Here is a 15,000-nt window from a genome sequence, read left to right as displayed (position 1 = left end):
TACGGTTATCATCCTTAATCTCATTATAAACATCCAAATCTAACATCAAAGGACTAATACTATATATGCGATTTCAAAATTTCCATTCAATGTTTACTCATAATCTAATTCTTTCTCATTAACTTAATCGAGATACTAATTTCAGAACTGAACAAGCATTCACAATTTTATGGGAAAAACATGTATATCCATCGTGCGGCATGATTATGATAATGGCAAAAACAATATCCACATGGATATTTCACTATACTGTACTTTAATTCTAGTTTTGTTAATTTGTTCACTTAATGCTATTACTCTTTCTTCCTTTATCTTCGTCTCTTCCTTGTCTTCCAGCTCCCCTCACCATCCTCCCCCCTTCCTCCTTTCCACCCCCATTCTCCTCCTCCCTCCATCAGCGGCTAGTTCTAGCTCCTTCCTACACCTCCTTCCTCTTGATAACCTCCCCCCTCTCCCCCCCTCCCCCCCGCACCCAGCCTCTCACAGGGATATTTACAGCTCTCTTTTTTTCTTCCTTTTTTTGGATGACCTAATTTAGGAAGGCTTGATCAATGAGGTCAATGTCAGCAGTTAATTGCGTTACTTTCCTTCTTTTTTCGTATAATTACTTTTTTGAAGCATCAGGGATGTGTATATATCTATATCGACAACCATAAAAAAGTCACTACACAATGTCTAAACATAAATAGCAACGTTCATTGTTATATAAATAAAAACGTACCTCGAGGAACACATAAAATAAACCCTAGATTTCACCTACACTACATTGTCTCCCCCCAAAATAAACGAAGAAAATATAAAACGAATACAAGAAATACAATCCTTCATAAAACAGACAACGGTCATTATACACACACACAACTCTCCAACTGTCAAAACAAGATATCGGTACTTTAGATTCAGAATCCCATGTCTTCCGCTCTGTGGCCACTGTAAGTCCATCCTTAATACGTAACTGAAATATTACGGGATCAGAGTTTATTGTGTAATACGTACGTATGTTTATCCCTTACTGACAGGAAATTTTCGTCCTTTTCCTCCTCCTCCTCCTTCTTCTTATCCTTTCTTTCCCCCTCCTCCTCCTCCTCCTTTCCCTCCACCTCATCATCCTTTCCCTCCTCCTCCTCCTCCTTCTTCTTATCCTTTCCTTCCCCCTCTTTCTTCTTATCCTTCTCCTTACCTTCCCCCTCCTTCTCCTCGTCCCCCCCCTCCCCCTTCTCCATTACCCCGACAGCACCGACAACCGACACGCAAATACCCGACGCATTCCGTTGTGCGGGCCCGATCGATCCCTTCCCGTTCCGCCGACCTCAGTGAAACATCTCGTTCGTACACTACTTCCTCTGTTCGATGTATTTGATAGTAATAATACGATAAGATTCTTTCATTTCCTGAAGTGATATTTATGCATTATGTCATGTAAACATTTTTTTCTTATGTTTTGATGTTTTTTTTTTTTTTTTCTTTTTTTTAAAGGGGGTTTGGAGGGGGGGAGGGGAGGGGATCAATGAAGGAATGATCGGAGAGTAATCTTTAATTAAAGGATGTTTATTTTAAGGGTACTATGGAAGGTGTACACATATATTTTTCATATGTATTTCTTATTATATAAAAGTCCACATATGTAGCTGCACTTAACTCTCACTTAATCTTTTCATATTTTTCCTGAGATGGGGAGAGGGAGAGAGGGAGGGAGGGAGGGAGGGAAGGAGGGGGGGAGAGAGACAGATGGAGGGAAGAAGGGTGGAAGGGAGAGAGGGAGATGGAGGAAGGGAAGGAATTGAGATAGGGAGAAAAACAGAAAGCGAGCCAAACAAAGAATCGAAGATAATAACAGAGCCCCCCCCCAAAAAAAAAAAAAAAAAAAAAAAAAAAAAACGAAAAAAAATTACAAAGAAAAAAAAGACCTCGAAAAAAAAATAATAATCAAAATCAGAAATTCACTCTCCTCACACAAACACATCTCCCTTTATCCCCAATCATGTAAAGGGATTCCTGCCTCTTTACATTCATCATGTAAAGAGGTAGCAGGACACGTGGCAAAAGGGAAAGCAGGTTTTCGAATCAGTCACCAATAACACTAACGGGACTTGGGCAGGGATGTGATTTAGGTCGAGAAAGAAGTGGGGGAGATGGTGATGATGGTGGTGAATGTGGTGGTGATGGTGTGAGGAGTGGTGGTGATGGTGTGAGGAATAGTGGTGATGGTGTGAGGAATGGTGGTGAATGTGGTGGTGATGGTGAGGAGTCTTGGTGATGGTGAGGAGTCTTGGTGATGGTGTGAGGAATGGTGGTGATGGTGTGAGGAATGGTGGTGATGGTGTGAGGAATCGTGGTGATGGTTGGTGTGGTGGTGATGGTGTAGTGGTAGTGATAATGGTGGTGATGATTGGTGCGATGACAATCATACCTTTGAAAACAAAAATATAGCAAAGAAAAAGAAAAAAAACAAAGAAAGAAATAATAAAACGAGGAAATAGTATATAAAAATAATAAATAATAATGACCTTTTGAAAACAAGAACATAGCAAAGAAGAAGAGAAAACAAAGAAAGAAATAATAAAACTAGGATATGGTAAAAAAAAGAGAAAAAAAAGAAAGAAATAGAAAAAAGAGATAGAAACAACAACAACAAAAAAAAAAATAGTGCATTCACAACCATTGAATTATTTGAAAAAAAAAGAAAAAAAAAGAAAAAAAGAAGAGACCCGATTTGATTCCAATAAACCAAAGTGAGAAACAAGACGCAGAAAAGTCCTTTCACACACGATAATTACTCCCTCAAACTCCCACACTGAAACGAAGCGGAGGTTAAGAAAAGCTTCAAAAAACGTGTCAGGACATGTCTGTCTGAAAAGCGGGGTGGACCTGCCGAACTCCGTGTCTGGATATTTATTGATGATGAAGAAGAAGAAGAAGAAGAAGAAAAAAATCCAATTTATGAGTTTATCTTTTTCTCTATTGTTAGAAATTCAATATCTGATAAAACTAAAATGAATCAATTTCTGATTTATCTGGATTTACATTTCCAAACACTTTAATAATTTTCTAGATCATTGGGTCTCGCATTGGGGGGCGTGAGTAATTTCCAAGGGGGAGGGGGGGGGGTCAGGAGGACCCATGGGAAAGGAAGTAGGAAAGTTCTTTGCAATTCTCTTAGCAAGTAGGTCACCCCAAGTCCCGAAACTTAAACATCTTTAAAACTGTAAATGTTTTTTTTTTCTCAGAGACATTACGCATTAGACATACCTCGGAGGCTGAAGTTCGTAATAACATTCAAATTGATTAAAGATATGAGGTGGGGGTGAGGGGGGGGTAGGAGGTAAGGACTAACAACTACGGGGAAGGGGGTGGGGGAGGGGGTAATCAAGTTACGATCCACTTGTCCAAATCATCTGATAATGTTTCATAAGTAGGGCATAAAAATACCTTTTCGGCCAACAACATATTCCGACACCTCCCACGCTGTGCTGATTGTGCTAATGGTATTTCTGAGCCATAACATCTTTTTTTTCTTTCAAAAATATTTCGAATCAAATATTCAAGACCCTCCATCCCAAGGCTTTGTGGACCAAATCATGTTTCGAATTTCGCTTATTCTTACTTTTCAGACACTTGGAAAAACTTTTATCCGTTAGATGAATACTAAAAAAACCGACGAATGCATTCCCTCATCGCAGACATAAAGCAAATCAAAGAAATCCTGATCACAAAAAGAATATATCTATTTTTACCAAGTTCTCTCATGATATATATATATATATATATATATATATATATATATATATATATATATATATATATATATACACATATATATACACATACACACACACACATATACACACATATCCACTTAGTTAATCTATGATCTATCTATCTATCCAATACTCAACCCTCTCCCAAGGTAAGAAATGAATGATCAATCCTAGGGTTTGGTATGCGTGACGGAATTCTCTGACGGAAATGTTGCATCTCTCGCAACGAAGATCTGACACTCGGGGGAGACAGGCTTCATCCGTCTTCGGGTTTTCTTTATTGGCGTTTTATGGAGTGAGGAAGGAGGAGGGGAAAGAGGAAGGAAAGGGGAAGGAAAGAGGAAGGAGAGGGAGAGGGAGGGGAGGAAAGGGGGAGAGGGGGGAGAGGGAGGGATAGAAATAGAGAGACGAGAAATGGAGAGAGAGAGACGGAACGAAACGGATGGAGGAAAGGGAGGAAAGGGAGAGCAAGGAGAGGAGGGAAAGAGGGAGGAAAAAGCGAGAGATCTATACATAGATAGATAGATAGCGAGAGAAGAACAGACAGATATAAAGACATAAAAATAGACAAATAGAGAGAGACACACACAAAAAAAGGCACAGAAATACAGAACAAGAAACCAATATAGTTAAAGAAAAATAATAAAAAATACAGAACAGACAGACACGTGCAACCCTTTTCCGTCGCTCTCTTTCGCTGCATATTATCTGCCTCCATTATCGAGCTCGGGAGCGAAGTTGAATCGCTTATTTGAAGTTCCTGTAATTATCTTCCTGTCGAACATGTCTTCCTAATAGTTTTCATTAGATGCCAAGTTGGATATTGTGGGATACTGTTGTAAACGCCCATTTTTGTTTTGTCTTTACTTTTGTCGTTTTTTTTAATGATTCTTATTGTATTTTTGGCCTTTTTATATACTTTTTGGAATACTATTTTTTTCTATTCTATTCTTTTGTTATACTGGTAGTGTCTTCTGATTTTGTTTATATGGTTCAAGTAAGCTTGCTGTTTCTATACGGATCAAAGGCAAACCTCAAACAGTATATATTCCTTAGATACGACGATACGAAGCCAAGGTCAGTAGGAAGTAACCACAAACTGGGACAAATATATGTCCCTGAGGAATGAGAGAGGGGGTAAAGAGGGGAGAAAAGTTTGAGGGGGGGAAAAAGAGTGAGGGGTGATGGGGAGATGGAGGGGGGGGAAGGCCAAGTGGAAAGGGGAAGACGAAAAGCGAAGGGAGGAGGCAAGAGGTGAGACGAGGAGCGATAAAAGATGAAAGAGAGTAAGAGTGAAGGGGGGGGGGGGGGCGAAGAACAAGCTGTGTGGGACGATGGGTGAGAAAGATCCCCGTGGAATGATGAGAGAGAGCGGAGGGAAAGAGACTGGAGTGAGGAAAGAGGTAGAGGGATGGGCGAGGGACGGTGGATACGGGGAAAAAGTGGAAGTAATAGGAGAAAGAATAGGAGAAATATCAGGGCAAAGGGAGTACAAGAAGGTGGCGACAAGGAAAATGAGGCGAAGAGGAAAAACGACAGATAATGAGAGAGAGGAGAGGGCAGGTAGATGAAGAGAGAAAGAAAAACAACAACATTAGAGCTACGGGTGACGAGTGAAGAAGAACGAACAGATAGGTCTAGAGAGGGAAAGATCAGGGAAAAGGGGACATGCAAGACGAGGAGCGAGGGGAAAAGAGGGGAAGAGGAAGTGCCACTCTCTTGGGACATTCATCGTTAAGGAATACTTTAAGTTCCCTAATGATGCACTCTGTGGTGTCCCTCCGGTTCAATACCTCTCGCCCATTATTGAGACGTTTGTCCGGTTATCTTTTTTGCGAATTCATGGGCTATTGGTACGTGTGAGTGTGTGTATTTGTTTAGGATGGGAAGGAAGGAAAGGGAGTGGGAGGGGGTAAAATGAGAGAGGGAGTAAGAGAGAGTGAAGGAGAGTGAGAGTGAGTAAGAGTGGAATAGAGAGAGAGTGGATGAAAGAGAGAGAGAGAGAGAGAGAGAGAGTGAGAGTGAGAGCCAGTAAGTAGAAAAAAATGAGACTGTCTTTAATAGCGAAAGATATGTATCTGACGCGTTTCCATTTCCATCTTCATCGAAAATAGTAATCTGCATCTCTCGTGCTGGTAAAACTATTCAGCCTCACTCAATAGACAGAGAGATACACAAAAAAAGATCTTTAAAATGATGAGAATATTCTTTTATATTCCTTGGCTTCTCTTTATTCCTTTATTCATTGGCTTCTCTTTATTCCTTTATCTATAACATGTGCCGCTTCCTCCCTGCTCTGTAATCCTACTCAAACTTTTCTCTTCTCAGCTCTTTATCTCTCTTGACTTGTTTCGAAGACGTTTATTTTTACTATGGAAATACCAGCAGAGGTATTGCGAAGACCTGATCATGCATGATTTTTCTCTCTTTCCTCTTCTCTTTTTTTTTCCTTCGCATTCTCCCTCTTCCTCTTTCGCCTGCTTTCATTGGCTTCTGTATCATCGTCCTCTCCTCCTCTTCATTTCTTCCTCTATCTTTTCCTCCCATTTCTGAGTCCTCTTCTTCACTTCAACTTTTCCTTCATCTACCCCCTCTTCCCCATATTCTTCATTTCATCTTCTCTCTTTCTCTCATTTTCATCATTCTTTCTTTTCTCTTCTCCCTCTATTCCAACGTCTTTCTCTTGCCTTCTCCCTCTCTGTTTCTGCCTGACTGTTCTTCCCTCCCAATTTCTCTTGCCACCTCCCTCTGTTTCTGTTTGTCTATCATTCCCTCTCTCCCCCCCCTCCTTCTCTTGCTCCTGTCTGTCTGCCCCCCCCCCCCCGCTTCTGTCCGTTTGTTTCTCATTCTATCTCTCCCTCTGCTTTTGTCTGTCTGCCCCCACCCCCACCCTCCCTCTCTTGCCTCTCTGCCTTCTCCCTCTGCTTCTATACGTATGTTTGCCATTCCCTCCCTCTCTCTCTCCCTCTTTCTCTTGCCTCCTCCATCTGCCTCTATCTGTTTCCCCCCACCCACCCCCCATCTCTCTCCGTCAAGGCCAAAGCTAAGCTCCTCTGAAGTGGGACCTCAGCCATCCTTCACACTTCCGTTCCTTTGTTGCGCCTCCTTTAAATGGAGACAAAAGGAGGGGAAGAACAGAGAGTGAAGAAGATGGGGAAGATGTACCAAAGGAGGATAAGAATAATCAAGAATTTGGAACATAGGAATAATCAAGGATGCATATGGACAAGAAGAAGACGAAGATGGAAATAAGGGTCGCTGGGTAATTAAGAAGGGATCACAAAGAATAGGAAAGGATGGGAGGAGATGATAAAGAAGACATGCTAATAGCGAGGAAATCAAGGAAGGAAGGAAGGAAGATGAGATAACAAAGAGAACAGATGAGAAGAGTCTCTATATTGCACAGGAACTCTTTACTGAATGCGAAATCGTGCAATATTTGTCTGCCTCTTGAAGCGTTAAGTGCTAAATATATATGAAGAGGCTGCTTTTGAGCAAGTGACATAATTTATTGAATCCTTTTTTTTTAGCCTTTGTAAGTTGGTGTAATTACATTTATATATATTTTTTCTCAACTACCTTTCACGTTAAAGTAAAGTTTAATAGTTTATTTTTCAACGTTTGTCGTAACAACAAACACTTTTGGACGCAAGTTCGAGGTGCGTAGACGCTGGGAAAAGAGAAACAGGGGGCGGAGGGAGGGGGGAGGGTACACATCCCCCTGTACAAACACACTTTATGCATCTGAGTGTCTCGAAGTGGCCTGCCTTGCAATTTTATGTCCATGTAAGGTGGTTAGGTATTTTTATAGAGTCATGCAAAACATGCACCCATAAATCAGCATACCAGAGATGAATATATTGATATTATTTGCTTAAAATTATGCAAAGCATTGGTGGTGATGAGTGGCGGCCGAGAGGAGTGATGGTGCAACAGGGTCACTGTCTTATCATCATCATTATCATTGTCATTATCCTTGCAATCGTCATCATCATTAGCATTATCGTCACCGTTATAGATAGACTTAGTGACGTGAAGGAATCCTGGGTTATCTTCAGGACCTGTCTAGGTTTAATCTTGCTAGCTCTCTCTTGCTCAATCCTTCCATCCCTTCCTCCCTCTCTCGCCCCCCCTGACTCTCTCTTACAGTTACTGGATTTCTCTCCCTATTTTTGCAGACGGAAATTGCGATCCCTCTTCTTTGATAAATAGATCAGTCAATTTCATTTTGATCTTGTATCTGTTGGTGATCATATCCGGTCTATTGTCAAGCCATTCCTTTGCTCAGATGTTATATATTGAACATAAAGGAACTGATTTTTAATTGCTGAAACCCGACTGCTAGTTGATAATCATTAGTATCATCATCATTAAAGGAATAAATATATGATCTGTCGAGAAATAAATAAATAACATCAAATGCCAAATATGAAAAGTAAAGATTACTCTACACTGAGATAAACAAAACCCTCCATATATATCATTCATTATCCAGACTTGTCCTGGTTAATCAAGAAAATATCATGAATGAGAATCATACAAGTTAATTTCATCTTAAAAGTTATTAAAGATAAAAGTGTCCCTTGTCTCCTCTTACTAATTAGTGTCGTCATTTATTTTGGCCACTCCACTGGTCGACGAGAAGAAGAAAAAAAGAAAAGAAAAGAAAAAAAAAAGCCTGCAATCCATGTTTTCCCCCTACAATTCCTGAGATTACCTTCCTGCCATTTTGCCTTCAGTCAAAGGAAGTCTTTAAAAAATGCAATCCTTTGGAACATTTTTTTTCTGTCCTTGAGGTTCTAATTCTAATACTACCGGTTATCATCAGTTTATTTGTTATCCTTATATTGATTATTTTATTTTCATTTGGCAAACCTTTTTTTTCCTTATATCTCTTGGTCATGGCCACTGAGTAATGATGATGATGGTAATGGTAATGGTAATCGTAATGATGGTTGTAATGATGTTGATGGTAGTGATGATGATAAAGATGGAGATGGAGATAGAGATGAAGATGAATATGAAGATGATGAAGATGATGAATACGAAGTCAAAAATCTACAAATCCAACATCTTTCTCCCCGCCTAACTTCCATTTCCTCTTTGCAAGTTTTGACCTTCTGATCTTTACCTGACATTATCTAAATAAACCATCAATCAGATAAAAAAAACAAAAAAACTTGATCACACATATCCGTCCCAACACAAAACCAAACTAAAAAACAAACTCATACACACACAAACCCAAACAAGCTGCACGCTTTTGCCAACCCTACTGACTGAAGACCGAATCAGCTGTAATTGGCCAATTCCGAGTCCCGGCATTTGAGCTATTTATGGAAGCTCTTATCAAGGACTTGCATCAGTGCATCACATAGGCCACATGCGTCATGTTGGAGAGAAAAAAAAAATGTTTAAGCTGTCGGAGTAACATGACGTCGAAGTGATTCTGGTGAATACACGTATGTGGAGAGGATTACAGGCGCTCATATACAAATGTATATGATGTATCGTGTAAATAGTATAGTCTATAATATCAAAATCTACTAATCTTTTTCCTTTATTATTTCTCTCCTATTTCCTCTCTCTCTCTCTCTCTCTTTTTCTCTTGTTCTTGTACTTTCTATTCCTACCTTTCTCTCTCTCTCTCTCTGCCCTCCCCCCTCTCTCTCTCAGCCCTCCCTTCCTCTCTCTCTCTCTCTCTCTTTCTGACCTTCCTCCCTCTCTCTTTCTTTCTGCCCTTCCTCCTTCTCTCTCTGCCCTTCCGCTCTCTCTCTCTCTCTCTCTCTCTTTCTGCCCTTCCTCCCCCCCTCTCTCTCTCTCTCTTTCTGCCCTTCCTCTCTCTCTCTCTCTCTCCCTCTCATTTATCTTTTCTGTCGTACTTACCTTCACGGAGCCTCGGTAGCTGCTTCCTTCCCTTTTCTTCCTTTATCGTCTCGAATCCTATGACGTCATCCTTCTCTTATTCTTGGGTCGCTCGGTCGATTCTTTAGAAAAAAACAGACAAACAAACTCGACGACCGATGGAAAGATGCGCGAAGACTCACTGCCAGTTTTCGTTCAAAGTTCAAAATGCGTGGGAGTCTTTCATTGGTTCCTGGAAATTCTGATGGGCGGAAGGGCGGAAGGGAGTAGGGGGACGAGGGAAGGGAAGATGGGGGGAGGGGGGGAGAAGCAAAGGATTAGCACACTTTGGTTTTGATTCGATTTATTAGCAATCTATTACTTTTTTTTCTAATAAGGTATCAATCGCTATAATATTGTCGATGGCTAATGGTGCGCTGATAATAATGATACAAAGTTTACTTATTTTCCCCCTTTCTCTCTCTCTCTCACGTGTATATTGATTAGTTTTGTATCGAGTGTGTTATTGATGTGGATGCAGATACAGGTACAGATATATAGATATACACATATAAACACATAGATATTTACTTACACACATTCATAAACACACACACCTACACAAACATACAGCCACACCCATACCCCGCCTCCACACACACACAAACTTTACATACGACCCCACGCCCATTCCTGTCCTTCTTCCCTCCCTCCCTCCACCCACCCTCCCCGCGCACACCCACGCCAAGCCAATCCGCATTTCTTTGCCCCGATCGGAATTCTCGCTCCGCCCATAAACCTCACGAGTTTGCCAATGCATCCTAATAAACTGGGGGAAATAATGAACAGGGCCTCTCCTCCGTCACGCTACTGGGGGCACAAGCGGGAAAATCGGGTTGGATTAGACGAGTAACCACGAGGGAGAGAAATATGGAGTGGGTGATGGTAGAGTGACGGAGGGAGAGAGAGAGAGAGAATGAGAGAGAGGGAAGGTGGAGGGAGTGAAAGAAAGAGAGAGAATGAAAGAGAGAGAGAGAAAGAGAGAGAGAGGTAGTGGAGAGAGGAAAGCAAGGGAGGTGAGAGGAGAGACAAGGAGAGAAAGAGAGAGAGAGAGAGAGAGAGAGAGAGAGAGAGAGAGAGAGAGAGAAAGAGAAAGAGAGAGAGAAAGAAAGAGAGAGAGAAAGAGATAGATAGATAGATAAAGAGAGAGAGAGAGAGAGAGAGAGAGAGAGAGAGAGAGAGAGAGAGAGAGAGAGAGAGAGAGAGAGAGAGAGAGAGAGAGAGAGAGAGAGAGATAAATAAATAAAGCGAGAGAAAGTTTTGTGTGGGAAAAGGCCGGGGAGAGAGACATAAGAAGGAAAAAGAAAGAATGGAACAAGTAGAGACAAGGAGAGGTAGAGGTAGTGGACAGAGGAAAGCAAGGAAGGTGAGAGGAGAGACAAGGAGAGAGAAAGAGAGAGAGAGAAAGAGAGAGAGAAAGAGAGAGAGAGAGAGAGAGAAAGAGAGAGAGAGAGAGAGAGAAAGAGAGAGAGAGAGAGAAAGAGAGAGAGAGAAAGCGAGAGAAAGAGAAAGAGAAAGAGAGAGTGGGCGAGCGAGAGACTGGGAAAGAAAAGAAGAATCGGAAGAGGGAGCGAAGTGAGAGAGATATATCAAGTTATTCAATAAGAAATAGATGAAGAAAGAGAGAGAGGGACTGCGCACGCGCGTGTTCGTGACGCAAGTAAGATACAGTGGATGGAAGAGAGAAAGCAAGTAAGAATGACTATGTGCATGCGTTTGTGTGAGAGAGAGAGGGAGTACTATAACACTGTTAGAGAACTATAACTAATTAAAGAACTGACTGTAACTAATTAAAACGCTTTAACCTGATTAGTCTGAAGAGAAGGACAAAAGAGAGACAAGGAGGGAGAGGGGCGAGAAGGGGGGAGAGGGAGGATGAGAAAGAGAGAGTATGAGAAAGAAAAGCAGACACATAATTGAAAGGGAAGAGATGAAGAAAGGAAGAGAGAGAGAAATAGAGAGACTGGAGAGGGGGAAAGAGGTAAAGGAAGAGGGAGAGGAGGGAAGGAATGATGGAGTTTAGGTAAGGTATTCAAGAAATAAAAGTAGAAAGAGAAAATAACAGACTGAAGGAGCGAGAGAGAGAGAGAAGAATATATAAGAAAGAGAGAGAGTAAGAGAGAGAGAGAGAGAGAGAGAGAGAGAGAGAGAGAGAGAGAGAGAGAGAGAGAGAGAGAGAGAAGCATATAAGGAAGAGAGAGAGAGAGCGATATAGAGACAGATAAGGAAGAGAGAATAGGAGAGAGATGAGAAAGAAATAATGAGAAAGAGAAAAAGAGAGAAAGGGAAAGAGAGAAAAAGAGAAATAGAGAGAAATAGAGAAATAGAATGGGAAAGAGAGAAAAAGAGAAAGAGAGGAAAATATAAAAATAGAAGGAGAACGATAAAGAGATAGAAAGAGGAGAGAAATGATAAAGAGATAGAGAAAAACAGAGAAAGAGAGAAAAAGAAAGAGAAAGAAAAAGAGAGAGAAATAGAAAGGAGAAAGAGAGAAAGAGAAAGGAGAAAAAGAGATAGAGAGAGAGAAAATAAGACAAAGAGAGATAAAGAGAAAGAGAGAAAGGAGAATGAATAAAGAGGGAGAAAGAAAGAAAAATAGAAAGAGAAAGAGAGAAAGAAGAAAGAAAGAGAAAGAAAGAAAGAGAAAAAGAGAGAGAGGGAAAGAAAAAGAGAAAGATAGAGAGAGAGAGAGAGACATTAAAGCCAGAGAGAAAGAAGAAAGAGAGAGAAAGAAAGAAAAAGATAGAAAGAGAGAGAGAGAAAGGGAAAGAGAAAGAGAGAAAGAAAAATAAAAAGGTAGAGAGAGAGAGAGACATTAAAGCCCGAGAGAAAGGAGAAAGCCGGTGGTTCCCAAGGGCCACGCAAAACTACATCATGCAAATCGCTCCAAGGGACCCTCCTTTGTTGTGCATGATTTTCTACTTTCGGTAATGCATGTTACTTGCCGATCTTTAACGCTGTCTAATAAATAACTAAAATAACCATAAGTAGGATTTATGAATATCATATAAAAAGAAATGATGTATAATATCGAAGGGTTTTCTAACGCTTGAAAAAATAACAGAACCGTTATCGAGAAAACGTGATCTAATTAAATAAAATAATTAGAGAAAACTGGGAAAATATATATTTTGCTGGTGGAAAATAAAAGGTTGTACTATCTATTATACGTCGTAGTTTATCTATTGACCGCGCTTTGTGATAAAAGGAAATATGATTATTTCCTTTATGAATTGTAAAACATCGGAAAATCGGGGAGAATAAAGAAGGAAAAAAATATTATGTTTATGTACATGTAAACTAGAAAATACCACTCGAATATTCATTATCAATCCCTATCATCTTAACACAATATTCAGCCAGAATAAAAGGATATTCATAATGAATAATCCTTTACTTCTTAAGCTTAAGATTTAAAAAAGGCTAATCACAATAGAGGGATTACCGCGGGCGTATACAAATATATCATATATTCCCCCTTATAGCCAATCTAAGCACTAGGAAACAGCAGTACCTATAAATAATAAATAATCTATGATATGACCTTTATAATTTCGTCCGGCTTTTGATACAGAGGCCAATCAATCCATAAAATCGACTGGTTTTATCATTTTTATTCAATTTTATCAGCTGATTGCCAAGTGAATTACTGTCAACGTGGAACACTATTACATGGATTACGTATGGCTGTTGATTGTATATTTCGTAAATATGTTTATATGGACGTTCCTTACAGTCTAAAGGAACTATGTGCACCTTTATAAGATCCCTTTATACGCGTTAACGATCCAGTTTTGACATTTGAAAGTTCGTGGGAAGAGAGAGAGAGAGAGAGATACATGCATATAAATAATTTACCATCGTCCAACCATTCTCACATATAAATGTCATCACTATCTCGTCACTATAGCAATGATCACCGCACAACGAACGAACACGATAATACAATCAAAGAGATATAACACACCGAAATCACAAAGAATAGGAATATCACGGGCAACGAGGGGCTTGGAGGAGGAGGATTCGGAACGAACGTCTCTCTCCACTCAAGGCTCGATACGCACTGAGGGCCAGCCACCGCTCTGCCCGTGGAATGTGTTCGGTCACCTTATCGCTCGCCACCTTTCCTTGGGTGATAAGTGACGTTCGATTCCGTTCGTTCTTGGCGTCGGCTTATATATTATATATTATAGATGCACGTGTAGGCTCGTTTAGGTGATATATTTTGGTTTGTATTTATTGTTTTTTAGAGGTTATGAATGCTGGTTATAATGATGATTGGGAATGATTGTCAGGCAGGAAATTTTATTATCGTTTTGAAGTATAAAAGAGAATGTAGTGTCACTCGTTGAGATGCGGTTGTGTGAAGTCTGATACATGTAATCTACAATGTAATCTTGTAAGACATTTCTTATTCGCCAAGCTGTGTTTATGACTGGATTAATACTCACTTTTTACCTTGTCCTAGAAAATACGCTTTTATGAACTAACATCAAGAAGTGCAGACACCCACACAAATAAATAATATAACACACACACACACACACACACGCACACACACACACATACACACACACACACACACACACGCACACACACGACACGAAATCTCAAATCCCTTCCATGCTAGGCATTATGATAACCTGATCTTAGTTATCATACGTAATTCACAAACATACATACACGTACACATACATAGCAACGAAGGCGTAGATAACACACACAAATAAGCAATAATGGTAGTCCAAACATACATACTGTACATATAATTTACTCCAAAACAAACGAACAAAGTCAAATTAAAAGTTTCTCTGGCATTGTGCTGTATTTGTTGTATCTGCTTTCATTATAGGTGATATGTATGGTACTTTAATGTCCCATATTGAGAGAGAAAGAGAGAGAGAGAGAGAGAGAGAGAGAGAGAGAGAGAGAGAGAGAGAGAGAGAGAGAGAGAGAGAGAGAGAGAGAGAGAGAGAGAGAGAGAGAGAGAGAGAGAGAGAGAGAGAGAGAGAGAGAGAGAGAGAGAGAGAGAGAGAGAGAGAGAGAGAGAGAGAAAGAGAGAGAGAGAGAGAGAGAGACAGAGATAGATAGATAGATAGGTAGATAGATAGATAAACAGAGTGAGAGATAGAGAGAGAGAGAGAAAGAAAGAGAGAATGAGAGACAGAGAGAGTGAGAGAGCATACGTAAAATTATACCCTTAGAAATTGAATATAATTTTTCTTCATTTGATTAACATGTAACAATAGGTACTATCATTGCATCTACATATTGGAGATAATTATGATGGAAATAATTATAACGGTCAGTTAGACATTGATAATAACAGTAATGCTTA

The 15,000-nt window shown here is 40.1% G+C and overlaps 1 protein-coding gene across 1 annotated transcript in view; it reads right to left on the bottom strand.

The window, feature by feature from the left end:
• LOC122258805 (synaptotagmin-5) overlaps nucleotides 1-13,743 on the bottom strand; it is a 65,543-nt gene extending 51,800 nt beyond the window's left edge. Inside the window, exons 1-2 of the mRNA XM_086544138.1 lie at nucleotides 13,630-13,743; nucleotides 9,645-9,864 (exon numbers count right to left, since the gene is read on the bottom strand). The gene's annotated coding sequence lies outside the window, so the exon portion shown is untranslated. The remainder of the gene's footprint in view (nucleotides 1-9,644; nucleotides 9,865-13,629) is intronic.
• Nucleotides 13,744-15,000: the final 1,257 nt, after the last annotated feature.

Source organism: Penaeus japonicus, unplaced genomic scaffold (assembly GCF_977035675.1).
Source record: "Penaeus japonicus unplaced genomic scaffold, GWHDUDI00000001_assembly GWHDUDI00000014, whole genome shotgun sequence".
Lineage (NCBI taxonomy): Eukaryota > Metazoa > Arthropoda > Malacostraca > Decapoda > Penaeidae > Penaeus > Penaeus japonicus.
Note: the sequence above shows the minus strand (reverse complement) of the source record. Positions and strands in the feature narration are given on the sequence as shown.